Below are 15,010 nucleotides of genomic sequence, written 5' to 3' on the forward strand. Positions count from 1 at the left end.
CTCCTTGTCACAGTGGCATAGCTTGGCCTATGTTCTGGGAAATTATGGGCCCCGTTTATGGGTATCAGTCACTTGTGAGTGATTCAGATGAGCTGAATCTTACTGTCCTTTCAGTATTGCCCCGAGGTCACCATCGATGTTCTGGAACTTTCCCTTGTATCGCTCATTACCCTGCTACATTTTCAGCTAAGCATATTTCACCTTATTGGTAGTGAAATGCATTGGAGCTCTTCGGCTCTGCCACTTCCTGGCTGTGACATGGGATGCTGTTGCATCTCCTTGCCCGTGTGCTTATTTGTGAAATGAGCTGAGGGTAATAGCATCCACTTTAAAGAACTGGTGGACATTGGGCGCTCATCCATGCTTAGCACAGTGAAAGTGATCATCACAGTTCTGCCTTTATTTATTCTAAAGGTGGCCAGGTGCTGGGAGAGCACTATAGTGGAGCACTGAGGTGGAGCATTGGGGTGGATCACTGGGGTGGAGCATTCGGATGGAGCATTGGGGTGGATCACTGGGGTGGAGCATTCGGATGGAGCATTGGGGTGGAGCACTGAGGTGGAGTACTGGGGTGGAGCATTGGGGTGGAGCACTGAGGTAGAGCATTGGGGTGGTACACTAAGCCAGCCTTAGACAGCGATCACACAAAAAAAATTTCCCAGGAGTTGTCATGCCCCAGCAAATGAGTCAAAAGGAAGAATGGAAAGCAGGATGCTTCACTGGAGAGGCGAAGGGTTTTTCACAAGAGATGGGGCCTGAAGTGAGGGAGATGGATGGAGGAGCAGATGAGGAACCGATCATAGAGGTCTTGCTTTATCAGCCCAAGGGACTCCCATTCAATTCCTGGGAAGTGGGAACCCACAGAAGAATCTGTGTGGAGCTGGCTTCTTGCTGACTTGTGGATTCAGAAGGACCTCTGAGAAGGTGTTCTGAGGGTTCCTAGAGGATTGAGAATGCTAGGGCCAAGGGAGATGGGCAGGTCAGCACCTTTACATAACACTTGCTTTTTAATTCCTGGGCCATTTGAAGCGAAACCAAAGAAAGGCAAGGCTGCCCATGTGAGGACTACATAGGCTGCAATGTGGAGTTCTCACGTGGAAAAAATGTCTGCTGAGACAGCAGTACTAGGTGACCATTGTGCTCTCTCTCTCTCTGTCTGTCTGTCTGTCTGTCTCTGTGTGTGTGTGTGTGTGTGTGTGTGTGTGTGTGTGTGTGCGCAGCAGTAAGTGTGGATCTAGTCTGGGCAGGTAAAGACAAGTTCTCTGGCTTCCTAGAATTGCAAAGTTGTCTTTCCTTACAGCATGTGATGAAAATATCATTTTTTTTCTTCTAATTTCCTCTAGTTAACTTTGTGTCTGGGATTGCAATTTCTCTTTCTTTTTTTCTTGATTACTTTCTAATTCTCTGTAGAGATATGTGGCTAGAAGTTAAAAAAAAATGAAAATGCATCAGAAAATGATTCACATGGAAAGTCTTCACTCCTAAGTATATGCATATAAACAGGAAATATGAACCCTAGCAACCGACTTTGTTGGCTTTGGCTGTAGTGCTTCGCTGTGCTACTTGGAGGATGAGTTGTAGAAATACAGCTGTGTTGGAATGGTGGACAGCCATGAAGTGAGTGCCTGTTTTCTAGAGTGAGGAGAGGCATTTCTTTGTCAACTCATCTGGAATCACTTCCATCCTAGAGAGCCATTTGGATACTGTGGGCTTACAGAGCAAGTGAACAGGTGCTCCACTAAGTGTGTGCCAGAAAGTGACTTTTTTGGAATGCTTACAGACCTTATTAAAATGTGTTGAAAGTGTTTGATCCTTCATCATTCCCAGTACAGCCTTACCTAATGTTGAAGGCATGAAGACAAAAAAGAGGCAGCTAGCGCTGATCTTACATTTTCACACTAAATACAGACTCTTAATCCATGAAGCCTCTGGCAGTGGACAACAAACAGCCAGGATTGTGACCTATGGGAGAAGACAGTCATTTGAGGGTTCTCTGGCCTGTCCTTGTGTTTGGCCTGTGCCCATTTTCTGCCAAAGTAGATGTGGCCAGCACTGGGAGAGCCTGTGGTCTCATAGCGTGGAGATGGCAGGTCTGTAGCTTAGGGCTACTGAGGCTGGAATTTGTACAGCAAGATAATGGAGAAAGAAGTACTTGAGGCTTGAGATCTCCAGGTGATCGTGGATAGCAGAGAGTGGCTGCATCCAGGCAGTGGACAGAAAGATGGATGCAGGAGGTTGTGTTCCTTGAGCTCCTTAGCCACAGTGTCAACAAACTGGATCAGCAGCATCTCAAGGAGTAGGGCTGCTTGCTCCTGCCAGGGATATAATTGAAGTGGATCCATCTCATCCAAATGTAGACCCTGGAGTCACAGTTGGTGAGACGTCCCAGTCATTTAGCTGCCACAACTGATCTGAGCCCCTCGAATTGTCTACTTTATGACAAAAAGGGACATGTGCTCATATTTAGAATGAAGATCAACAAGGTGAAACACACTGATGGGAAACCAGTTATTAGGAATCTTGGTCTCTATTTCTCTTCTCTGAAAAGACCCCAGGACTCTTTGGAGAAAGGACTTCATCCAGAGCAGAGACATTTAGATACAAGATTAAGTCCCACACGTTTTTTAATCTGAGAAAGTAAAGAAATAAAAATAAGGAAAAATAAATATGTCAAAAATACATAGTAGGCAGCTTGAAGGGGCTCTCATTGGCTAAGTCTGAGTACCAGTGTAAAGTACAGGAATGGAGTAGGGATATATCCTAAGAAAAGCAGGACTTCATGTGTCTGTACTAAACCTAACTGCTTCACTAGGTGAACAAATGATGTAGAATGCTGATAATGAAGGAATAGTAATGTTAGAAAGAAGGTTGGAGTCAGTGTGCTGCAGCTGTCATTATATAAAATATGTAACAGGAAGATATCATGGATTGTGGTTGATATATTTTATACCCCAATAAACTTATCTGGGGGTCAGAGAACAGAACAGCCACTGGATTAGACATAGAGGTCAGGCAGTGGTGGCAAGCATGCCTTTAATCCTATCACTCAGGAGGCCGAGATCCATCTCTGTGAGTTCAGAGCCAGGCAGTGGTGGCACACACCTTTAATCCCAGCACTTGAGATCTCATGTCTTTGCTTGGGAAAGACACATGCCTTTAATCCCAGGAAGTAATATGGCAGGGCACAGAAAGGTATATAAGGCATGCGAAAACAGGAACTTGCTGTCTTGAGGCAGGAATTAGAGGCCTTTTAAGCAGTTCAACTGAGATCCTCATGGGTGAGGACTCAGAGGCTTTCAGTCTGAGGAACCACAATCAGCTGAGAAGTTGGCGAGGCGAGGTTGGCTTGTTCTATTTCTCTGATATTTCAGCATTTATCCCAGTATCTGGCTCCAGGCTTCTTTTTATTAATAATACCATTTAGCAATTCTTCTTACAGTGGATACCTAGGAAATTTTCTTCTTTTCTGCTTCTCCTCCTCTTTTCCTTCTTCCTTCTTTCTCTCTTCTTTTCCTTTGTCTTACGCAGGGGCTTACTATGTATTTCAGGCTGGCCTTGAACTCATGACCCCCTTGCCTCTGTTTTCTAAGTATTGAGATTATACAGGAGTGGGGGTGGGGCAGGAGGGATTTTGAGGGAGGACAAAGTATTTGGATGGTCTTAGAATGTTTTCCACCAGCTGAAGTATTAGTTGCAAGGAGAAATGCCGCGATTTCTTTTTATTGAATCAAGTGGGTATTACTTTGGGACCAGGAAAGACCTTGTACCTTTAGATGTGATATTCAGAGAGTTTCTCACTTAGGAAATTTTCTGGCTGAGAAAACATAAGCCATTCTCATTCATCCAGAATTACCCGAGGAAAGGTCAGACAAGCCAAAATGGAAATGTTCCATCAATTTAAAAAGGAGGAGCTTCATTCTTCTAAGAGCGGTACTGTGTGTGTGTTTCAGGTTAAAGAGGATTAAGAGCGAAATGCTTTATCTAACCCTGAACTGGATCCTGAATTGTAAGAAATCTTATTAAAAAATCCTTGTTAGGGCAACTGAATATGGAGTGAATTCAAACATCGGTGGCAGTGGTACCAAGGCTGATGACTGCTTCGTGATTGTGTAAGAGTGTTCCTATTCTCTGGGAATCATTTCTGAAGGTTTTAGAGAAAAAAAAGGGCCATGATGTGTGAAACTGATCTTCATATAGCTCAAGACAAAAGTGCTAAATGTGTGTGCTAAACGTTCAGGAAAATGGGTTAAATGCCAGGAAGCAAATCCAGGTAAGGGCTACATGAGTATGTTTTGCACTTTTATTTTTGAAACTTTTCTGTAGATTTGTAATTATAAAGATTTAAATTATAAAATTCAGCAATGGTAAATATGACTTACAGGGCAAAGGAGGGGATGTGAAAAAGACAGGTTCAGTTGCCTCGGTATGGATTTTCTACCCTAAGTTCCTTTTCTAAGTAAACTATTTTGTGGCGGTATCTTGGTCACTTTGCAGACAAAGGCATTTCTTCATCTGTTGGCAGAAAAGGTAGACCAGCAGATCCAATGCAAGAAGAAACAATATTGATTGCACCTCCCAAGGGCTGGGATTCAGGAGCCACAGAGGATGGGGGAATTGAACCCAAGGCTTTGGCATGCTCGGCAAGCACTCTGCCAGCTGCACTGTATGCCAGCCCCTCTCATTTCTTCTTTGATACTTCTTAGTGGAATAGTTTGGGGGGAAGTTTTCTAACCATTGGGAACTTTAACTACTGCTGCATTTAAAAAGAGTATCCTCAAGAAGTATCATATCCTCAAGATTGTGGGGTTCCAGTGAGGAAATGCATACCAGTGCTCTTTGAAAATTAGAAAAATTTCTTTTACACACGCTGACTTACTACTTCGAGTTTTGATTATAGATGAAAGATGGCTCAGGCCTAACTAGAGATTTTCCTTAATTTTGGTGGTCGTTTCTCCTCTTAATGGTGAAGATTTTCCCCGATTAGATGAGTTTTTTCCTCAGTGGACACTGGTTCCTTTGATTGACTTCTTTCCTGCCTTTGTTATTCTAGGCAAAGCTTCAGTGGCTGAAGGAGCTGTGACCTTCCCAGCACAGGGCAGTTGGAGCACAGCAGTGGGGTGTGTGTGGAAGAGATAGCACAGGTAAGTGAAACTGTGCCTCACTCATTCTGGAGGAACTCAGGGTCTGAAGTGGTAATTCCCTGTAATTCCTCTCGCTTTGTTGTGAGATTGGGTGTCCAACTCAGGTGGTGGTGAGAGAATGTCCAGTCTTTTGTGGTATCTCAAGGAAAAATTCGCCAAGGAAATGCACCAGGCTTTTCTTTGTTTGGGGCCACCACCCAGCTCTCAAATCATGACAGAGACTTACTAGTTTTGAATGCTTGGCCTAGCTTAGGCATGTTTCTGTCTAGATCTTTTAACTTAAATTAACCTGTTTCTCTTTACTTTTTGCCTCAGGGCTTTTTACCTTTTCTTCCTGTGTGTCCCACTTTTCCTGCTGCTTCTGTGTCTGTCTGACTGGCGGCTGCCTGGCTGGCTAGCCCCAGGTGTCTCTCTCTTTCTCCCTTGTTCTTTCCACTCTTCTTCTCTCCTCTTCTGAGCCTAGAATTCTCCCTCCACTAATCCTCTCTGCCAGCCCCACTTATCCCTCTTCTGCCTAGCTATTGGCCTTCCAACTTCTTAGTAGACCAATCAGGTGCCTTAGGCAGGCAAGGTGAAACAGGAACACATCTTTTCATAATTAAACAAATGTAACACACCTTTACACAGTTAACGTAATATTCCACAGCATAAACAAATGTAACACATCTTTACATAGTTAAATATTCTGCAACAAGGAAAGGCCTTCCCCCCCCCCCCCCAGGGTCCGGAAGAGAATTGGAGAGGCCAGCTTCTCCATTAGAGGAGGCAAGCAATGTGGCTAGGCAGAACAACAGAGGCTAGCTACATACAGGAAATAGCCTCTTCCTGAGTCATGTAAGCTCCAGGATTTTGAAAGATTCCAGGAAGGCTTAGGGCGTCATCCAGGTCTGCTATCAACCGAAGTCTTTATCTTGGAAGATTAGAGTTAGCAAAGGCGCTTCCTTCTTTGCAGTTGGACAGTCTATGCCAGTGCTGCTAACGATGCCAGTGAGGTGGAAGAAAGACCTTCTCTGTGTGTGTTGGTTGATGCTGTAAAGCTAACTCAGAAGGCACTAAAATATGCCAATGTCACATTAAGGAGCGGAAGCAAAGCAGCTTCTCCGTGGATTAATTTGACCCAGCGCGAGCCCAAATTTCAGTCCTCCACTACCCCCTGCAGCTTCTGCCTGTAGTTTGTGGTTGCTGGCCTAGCTGCAATCTGTCTGTTGTGAGTGTCTGTGCCTGACGCCTGTGATATGTGCCCGTGTGCATCTGAATCTGTGCCTGTCCCTACAGACGGCTTTGTTCCGAATTTACTGAACAGCAGAGAGAACATGGGAAGGGAGGGATTCTTTACAGAATCTTTCTTACAAGGGGAAGAAGTTACTTTATTGACCCAACTGACCCAGGAGAACATTTAACACTACAAACGATGTTATCAAGATAAATCCTCATGCTGCTTCTAACATTTATGGTGGTGATTTGTTTTAAGGTTCTTCCAGCCTGTTGGCTGATTATCACAGTACGGACATACACACATGCCTTATTCTGGGTCGGGGGCATGAGAGAGCAAGCGCATAATTTAAGATTAAATCTGTGCACTTAGCTTAGCTTGTAAGAGCTTGCATGGGATATCCAAGACATAGTAAGGTGTGTGTGTTACATTGTTCTCTTAAAGGTGGGTTAAATGCAGATAGGCTGAGTACACAATAGGACAGCAGGCCAAGTACACAGTCTTAAATGATTTCGGGCAGTATTATTAACTTAGCTGCAAGGTCCAGCAAAAGTTCAGATTCTTTGGGGTTCAGAGATATTTTCAGAAAAATGTATCACTACAACCTAGACTATAAAAGCTAGCTGTATGACCTAAATAGTGTCTTTATGTCATTGTCAATTGCCAATCTAGCATAACTACAATGCCTGATATAATTACTATATACATAATTAGTGTATACCTAAAGACAGTATTGCTAAGTTTTGCTTATTTTCAGGCTTGATAAGAATGATACATTGCATGTAACATTTTTACAACTTGCCTTTTTTGCTTGGGTGTCTTATGAGATTGTTGTAGATAATTGTAGTGAGTCACCTTTTATTGTTAAAACAAGATCTGCACTTAGAATCTATTGCGGTTCATCTGTGGTCTCACTTCCCTCCAATATTTGGTATTTTTGTTGCCATTCTGGTGTGTGTGGAGTAATGTATTTGTGCTTTTCTTGTGAATCATGCGATTGAGCATCTTTCATTTGGAGAACAGAGCTTACAGTTTCAGTGTAGACAAAGTTCTTCAGCCTTTCCCTTCTCCTACCCTCTTCTGGCCACAGATCCTTTTCTGACTAGGGTCTTGCTTTGTAGCCCAGGCTGCCTAGAACTTGAGATCCTCCTGCCTCAGCCTCTTGAGTGTTGTCTTAGCCTCTTTCATTCTTTACCCACAAGATGATACAGCTTGTTTCTGGTTTGTTTACTGGAATGTAATGGAACATTTTCCTCTACGTGGTCTGTTTTCATTGTTTTTGATTGAAGTTTCTGTTGGTTTGTATTCTCACCCAGTCTCCCTTTTCTCTTTATGTGTTGAATTTCTCTCCTAATAACTGTCCTGGCAGTGTTCTGTGGACACTTGGTGGCTTAAAAAGCTCAGTTGGCATTTTAAGTATCCCGACTCCTTTCTAGAATAATATAAAAAAAACGGGAGCATGTTTTTTCTGAACTTAGATGCTTTTGTAAAAACATATAATTGTGTCACCATAAAAAAAAAAATGTACTTTTAGGCCCCTGGCAGTGTGATCAGGATCTATCCTGGTGTGTGGGCTGGCTTTCTAGATCTCATTACCTATGATTGGACACCTTGCTCACCCTTGATGCAGGGAGAGGGCCTTGACCCTGCCTCAACTGAATGTACCTAGCTCTCCAGCCACTAGAGAACTTACCCTGTTGGAGGAGGGGATGGGGAGTGGGTTGGAGGGAAGGCAGGGGTAGGGGGAGTGGGAGGAGGGATGAGAGAGGGATCTGTGGTTGGTGTATAAAATAATAAAAAAACAATGTAATTTTAGGACATTATTGTTATTTTTTTTAGTTGTACATCTTTACAAGTCTTCTACCTTTTGTCTTCCATTCTGCCTTTCATCTTACCAGTGTTGTCCTCTTCAGAAGGCTCTTCACTGAAAGTCTCCTGGTTTTAGTTTCTGGAATGTCTGATTCTCACTCTTCCAGTTCTCAGATGACAATTAATTCCAGATGGCCTTGTAAACACACTCTCCCATTGTGCTGTTAGGGCATTTCTTGTCAGTGTTTAAGACATCTGTGAAGTCTTTTGTTTGCTGGTTTTCAGTGGATGGCTTAACTTACTCCAGGGTTATCTTTGGTGGTGAGTACTTCGGTTTTTCTGCCTTGTGCATTTCATGTATCTACAGATTTCCCGTCATTTATCAGCCCTGAAGATGCCCCTAGCTATGAGTGTTCTAAACAGAGTCTCCTGCTTATTCTGTTATCTCCTCCAGTTTTGGTTAAGTGAATGTCAGAACTTCTTTTTCCTCTCAACATCTTTATAACTCCTGTCTGACGTTCACTTTCTTTTCTGCTTCATTTTGTCGACTTCCCCAAGATTGAACCTCTAGTTTAAGAATATTCTCTTCTGCTGTATTGAATTTTCCTTTGAGATCTTACTTTTAATGATCTCGTAGTCTCTTTTTCTTAAGTTCTATTTCTGCTTTCAAGCCTTTAAGAATATTTTTGATGAGATTTTTCTGCTTTATTTCTTATTTCAACTTTCATATTTTTAGCAACAATAAATAGTTATTTCATACCTTATATTCAATATATATTAAACTCCTTATTGCTCTAAATGAGTCTGTATTTTTCTCTGATGTGCAGGTTGAGTGTGTTATTTGGTAATAACACAAATGTGGGTTTTATCTGAGAATATCACAGCTAACAAATATGATCTGTCTAGGTGGGCATTGCTTGGAGATCCTGGCTATCTGGGAGGCGGAGGCAGGAGGATTGTTTGAGCCCATGAGTTCCAACCCAGTCTAGGCAACAAAGTAAAACATGATCTCAATAAAAAACAAACAAACAAAAATTCAGCCAAACATGGTGTCACATGTATAGTCCCAGCAATTGGGAAGCTGAGACATGGTAACTGCCACATTTGATGTCATCCTGTGCTACATAGTAAATTCTAGGCCAGTCTGGGCTACATAATAGTGAGACTCTGTCTTACCTCACCTGGCCCTACCAAGTCCCTTGATAATCAGATCTTGGAATCTCAAGATGTAACTTTGCAGACTACAGACCCAGGGCGGTGTTTTGTTTCCAGGAGTATCTGGAAAGCTAGCTGTGTAGATTCTTTACACTGCAGCTCGAGTCTTAGTGGTCTCCTGCAGCTCCTCATCCCACTGTGTCCACTCTAGAGTCTTAGTGGTCTCCTGCAGCTCCTCATCCCACTGTGTCCACTCTTCAAGGATCCTGGCTTAAGTTTTAGTGCACTGCTCCTGCCAATTCTCTCAGATTTTCATACCTGAGGTGAACTGTTGCCTCAGGTATGAAATTTTATCCAAATATTGTAGAGCAGAAATCTAGTCTACCCCAATTCCTGTTTTAGGAGTGCCCAAGAGATTAAAACAAACCAAAGCAAAACCAGAGTGCTTCCTCAGCCCCAGCTTACTGTGCCGCACAGTCTGCTTTCTGTTCAGGTGTCAGTTTTCCTTCTATCCAGAATCCTAGACATATAAGAATCCACTGTGGCTCTGCCTGTGGATGCCTTTCTTCTTCATAGAGTGTAGAAAAGAAGCTGTTTGCTAGCATGAATTAGAGGGTCATCTCTATGAGCACCCTCAGTGTTTAGCATGTCTCTGTTAGGTGTGGAAGGCAAAATGAAAGCTTTCATTTACAGAATGCTAAGTTGCCTTGGGGTTTTGGCATCTGGAATACTTCAGAAATGCATGTCCAGTATAATTGCTGATTTCATAGTTTTTCCTTTTTCTTTGTTATTTTGCAGTATAAGCCCAATCGTACCTCTTCAGATGGTACACAATTTTGATGTGTGTGTATAATTAGTGATGAAACTGGGCTGTAAGGCATGCCTCTAACCCACAAGCTCTTTATCCTTGGCAGGTTACAAGGATGGTGTTACAATGTTTGTAATGCCAGCATAACCTTAGAAAGGCAGGGACTGCAAATGTTGCTAGGAAATGCTGAGCTCGGGCTGGAGGCTCTCCAAAGATTGCCTGGTATTTTCCTCACAAAAAAATAGAAATGCTAGGAAGTTCTGCAGTTTTTCTGCCTTTGGATTTCAACGTGGACTGGAGGTTCCTTATGTCTGTGTCTTCCCATTCTTGTTTGTTTTCTGGCAGTAGGTCAGGCTGCTGTGGGGACTTGTTTTCTGAATGGTTGGGTTGGCTGAACATTTTTGAAGTTACACACAGGGTGCTCGGGGAAGCGAAGTATAGGACTGGAGAAGCTTGCCAAGCATGGCCACACTTCTCCAGGGAGCCCTGGCAAGCCCCCTGGGTGACCTGTGGCTAGTGCATGCTATTTGGCTGTGGGGAAAGAATGCAGTCGCCTCTGCTTTGGGTCTGTTGGCCTGGGTCAGGTGGTTCATTTAGCAGCAGATGCTGGCCCTCTGAATCTCCTGTTTCCCCTTTTGACTATAAACATGTTCCTTTGAAGATTGTGATTAGTGTGAACGTCTTATCTGATTAAAATGTTTTTATTCATATATTGTCTAGATGAGTGACTGAATCTCCTTTGGGTCACCAGGCCCAGTCACTTAACTCAGGGCAGTACTTTACTAAGTGTGCTCTGTGGTTCTTATGGCTCCAGTACTTTGCCTGTGTGGTGACATTGGTTACTCATCTCTCTTGCCCTGATTCTGGACCACTAGCCATTTGCACATTAACAGTGGTTTGAAAGGTTAAGATTCCTTCAAACCCTTTTGACTACAAGTTGTTGCCTGCTTGCCAGTTCACCTTAGAAATGCCCACAGGATTGTTTGTTTTGTCTCTGTAATAGTAAGGTGCTGAGAAGTTGGAAGCATGGTTCATAGGAAGCCATATCAGCTTTATTGGTAACTAGAGACTACCTTGGTCCCATTTGAAGTAGTCCTCAGCCCGTATGGTTCTGGTTAACCACTCAGCTTTCCTTAAGCGTGCTTTTCCCACCTCATAACTCCTTTGATCTGGGCGTTTGCCGCAGCAGTGCTTCCCAAGTGTTTTGGTTTTGTAGCCACTTAATAGTCTTGAGTTTCTCTCTCTTCCTCTTCCTCCCCCCTTCGTGTGTGTGTGTGTGTGTGTGTGTGTGTGTGTGTGTGTGTAACAGGCTTTCTTTTGGGCTATCAATCAGCTCCCAAATCATGACATGGAGACTTCTTATTAGTTATGAAAGCTCACTCTTATCTTATGCTTGTCCCACTAGCTCTTATAACTTAAACTAACCTGTTTATTTTCATCCATGTTTTGTGCCTTTCTTTCATTCTGTATGTCCTACTCCGTGTCTGTCTGTCTGGCGGCTGCCTGGATGACTGACCCTGGATGTCTCCCTGTTTTTCTTCCTTCCTCATCCTCTCCTCTTGAGCCTAGATTCCTCTTCCTGTTTATTCTCTCTGCCCACCAGCCCCACCTCTCCCTCTACTGCCTAGCTATTGGCTGTTCAACTTTTTATCAGGCCAATCAGGTGCCTTAGGCAGGCTAGGTGAAACAGCAACACACCTTTACATAATTAAACAAATGCAACACATCTTTACACAGTTAAGTAATAATCTACATAATGTGTACACATGTGTGTGCATGTAGAGGCCAGAGGTTGACATTGGGTGACTTCTTCAATTGCTTTCTGTCTTGCCTTTTGAGAACAGGATTTCTCACTAGATGGCAGTTCCCTGACTGAGGTAGATTGGAAGGCCAGTGAGCTCCAAGGATCACTGTCTCCACTTTTATAGCCTTTTTTCATGGAGTCTTGGGGACCACGTTCAAATGCTCAGACTTGCCTGGCAAGCACTTAACTGAGCTGTCTCCCCACACGCTTTATATTCTTAAAAGTCACTCAGCACTCTGAAGAGCTTTATTAATGTGAGTTAAACCAGCATATCATGAAAGCAGAATAATGGCACCCAAAGATGTCCATGTTCTAACCCCTGGAACCTAGGAGTGTGTTTTCATGTAGCAGAAGATAATGTAACTATAAAAAGGTTAAGACTCTCAAGATGGGAAGAGGATTCTAAATTGTGTAGTCATGTTTCTAAACAAGGTATTAGAGCTGTGTCCAGGTAGCATCACATGAACTCACATGAAATTCCTTATAAGAGTGGGATAGGGTGGCCATTGTCAGAGGAGGAGACATGAGATTGAAGCAGACATCAAAGTATATCACAGCCGAGGAGTCCTGCTCTGGACGTGTTGTCCCTCAGTGCTTCTGATAGGAGCCCAACCTTGCAGCACATTGTAAGATGTATCGTGAGCCTGACCTCCGGAACTATGAGATGATATGTGTGCATTGCTTTAAAGCTATCCAGTTTGTAGTTATTTGCTATAGCAGCCGTTAGAAACTGATGAGTTCATTTAAAAGTAACAAACCCACTGTAGATAAACTCTTTTTTTTAAAGGTACCGGGTGACCAAGTCCAACGCCTTGTATGTGTTAACCAGGTACAGGACCATGAACTACATAAATCAGTTTTTCTTGAAATATCATCCATCAGTTAGTGAGGAGAATACAGCTGTTCATATTTTTGTAAATGCCTCTGTCAGGTTAGTTAGAATCTGGCTGGTTTTCACTGTTTGTGCTACTGTCTGACAGTCTTCGGCAGGATCATGTGTCATGCCCTCTCTGAAAATGCCATGCTTACATGCAGAGAGTGAGCAAACTTTAAGTATTGCTTACTATGAAGTAGTTGGGGCCATGTCGACTAGATAGTAGGGTTTTAGGAACTCAAGGGATCCACAGAACCATGGGGCTAGTGCACAGCCTCATTGCTAGAAACCTTCCTGCAAGAGTGGGAACTGCATTTCTCACTCTGAGCACCAGTTAGAAAACTAGAGCTTGGTTTTTAAGGAAGAGTGGTTATTAAGGAGCTTGGAGCAGACTCATTTTGAGGCAAATATAGGTAGATGAGTTCATCTGATTTTGTTGTTAGAACAAACATTTGAGTCCAGTAGTTTGTAAAGAATAGAAGTGAGCTGGGCTCATAGATCTGGAGTCTATGAAGTCTGAATGCGCGGACCAGCATCTGGTGAGGGTCTTCTTGCTGCATCGTAACACAAAGGAGCACCTCACATAGTTGGACAACGAGTGTGGGAGGCTGGCCACCAGTGCCTCCATGGGAGTAACACTATCATGGCCTCCTCAAATCCTAACAACTTCACAAATGCTCTGTCTCCAAATATAATCAGTGAAAACAGGAATTTGGAAATTGTTCCCAGCCCATGTGCTTTGTGGGGCATGATCACACTGTAACCGAAATGTTTGTCTCCCTTCTTCTTGTTCCAGGATGAGTTAGGAAAAATGAGCATGTTTGCTTAGACTGCATCATTCAGAAATAGCTAAAATAATACACAATAGCGTGGAGGCAGAGGCATGATTGCAAGGGCGTGCATTTTTGGCATTTGTAGATAAACGCTACAAAATACCTTTTGTCTGCTGCTCACAGGCAGCTTTTGAGAACTCGCTTGGACCTTTTGAAGTTAACAATCAGTTTCCTTTCCCTGGGAAAAGGAAAGTTGAAATGAGTTTTTAGACTCAGCTTTGAATCATAGTTATTCTTTATAGCTTTGAAGATGCATGAGGTGTGACCTTTCTACTGGGGTCATTTGAAGTGGTCCCTGCTGCTCTCTAGCAGCATCCTGCAAATTAAGAATCACCCAGTTCCAGTGTCTGTGCCCAAATGCCTTCTACTTTGAAAGGTGTAAAGATAGTACGACAGTTTGTGTTTAAGTGGCTCGATTTTGAGCTCATTGTAAAGCTTTAGTAAAGATTTCATTAATTGATAAATATGTATTTAATGTGTTTTGTAGAGTTATATTTAAATCCAAATTGTAATACCTCTTGTGTGATGGGGGACTTGGGAGGTATTTCGGAGTCCTCTATATGACTTTGAGCTGTTCCTTAGCTGTGAGCTGGAGAAGCCCAGGTATCACACTTTATCTTGCCCATTCCTGACTGAATTGATTTGGAAGGGCAATTTTGGGGTGGTAGAGAAGAGGGTAGAGAGGGTAACTCTGGAGACTGGAGTCCTTGGGTAGAAGGGTTCTTGTTTGGGAACCACAACTGAAATGACCTTTGCAGACTGGCACCTTAAAGTTTAGGTTATAAAAGACCATTTTGATTTGAGAGTTTGTTCACTGATGAATCATTAAATATAAATGCGTTTTGTGTGCAGAAGCAAACTGTAATGCAGGGCTGAGAGCTCTGTCTGAGTTTCCTCCGCTCCTTGGCCCGTGAGCTTCCTCAGAGCAGGCTCAGGAGACTCAGCAGATGAGAGGCAACCTCACAGGCTGCCAAATTCAGGCCACTGCCTTGTACTAGAGGTCTCCTGGGTGTGTGTATGTAGGGGCGATTTGGACGTTTGATGTGGCAGTTGAAAGAGTAGTCTCACTGGAAAGAGACTTTCTGCAAGTGTCCCGCTGCCCTACCCCTTTCCTCGAGGATGTCCTCATGACTCCCATCACAGCTATTGCAGATTCTTGATGCTTCTTGAGTGCTGAGTCTCTGCCAGCGCAGCTCTTGGCAGAAGCCCTTAGAAATGAAGTCAGAAGACACAGCTTGCACTTCCCTCCATCCCACCATTACAGCAGGAGGGTAGGTCTGCTTTGCCCCTGCAGTGCTGCTTAGCTGTTCTTGAGCCTCAGCCTGGCGTGAGAATGTCTTGTTTCCTACTCCACCTCCTGTGGTCCTGTCCTT

General features: G+C 43.4%; 1 protein-coding gene across 7 annotated transcripts in view; it reads left to right on the plus strand.

The window, feature by feature from the left end:
- Window positions 1-15,010, plus strand: part of Sgms1 (sphingomyelin synthase 1) — a 267,072-nt gene that overhangs the window by 94,994 nt on the left and 157,068 nt on the right. For all 7 annotated transcript variants that reach the window (XM_059258958.1, XM_059258972.1, XM_059258956.1 and 4 more), the window contains exon 2: window positions 5,051-5,141. The gene's annotated coding sequence lies outside the window, so the exon portion shown is untranslated. The remainder of the gene's footprint in view (window positions 1-5,050; window positions 5,142-15,010) is intronic.

This window comes from Peromyscus eremicus, chromosome 1, assembly GCF_949786415.1.
Source record: "Peromyscus eremicus chromosome 1, PerEre_H2_v1, whole genome shotgun sequence".
Lineage (NCBI taxonomy): Eukaryota > Metazoa > Chordata > Mammalia > Rodentia > Cricetidae > Peromyscus > Peromyscus eremicus.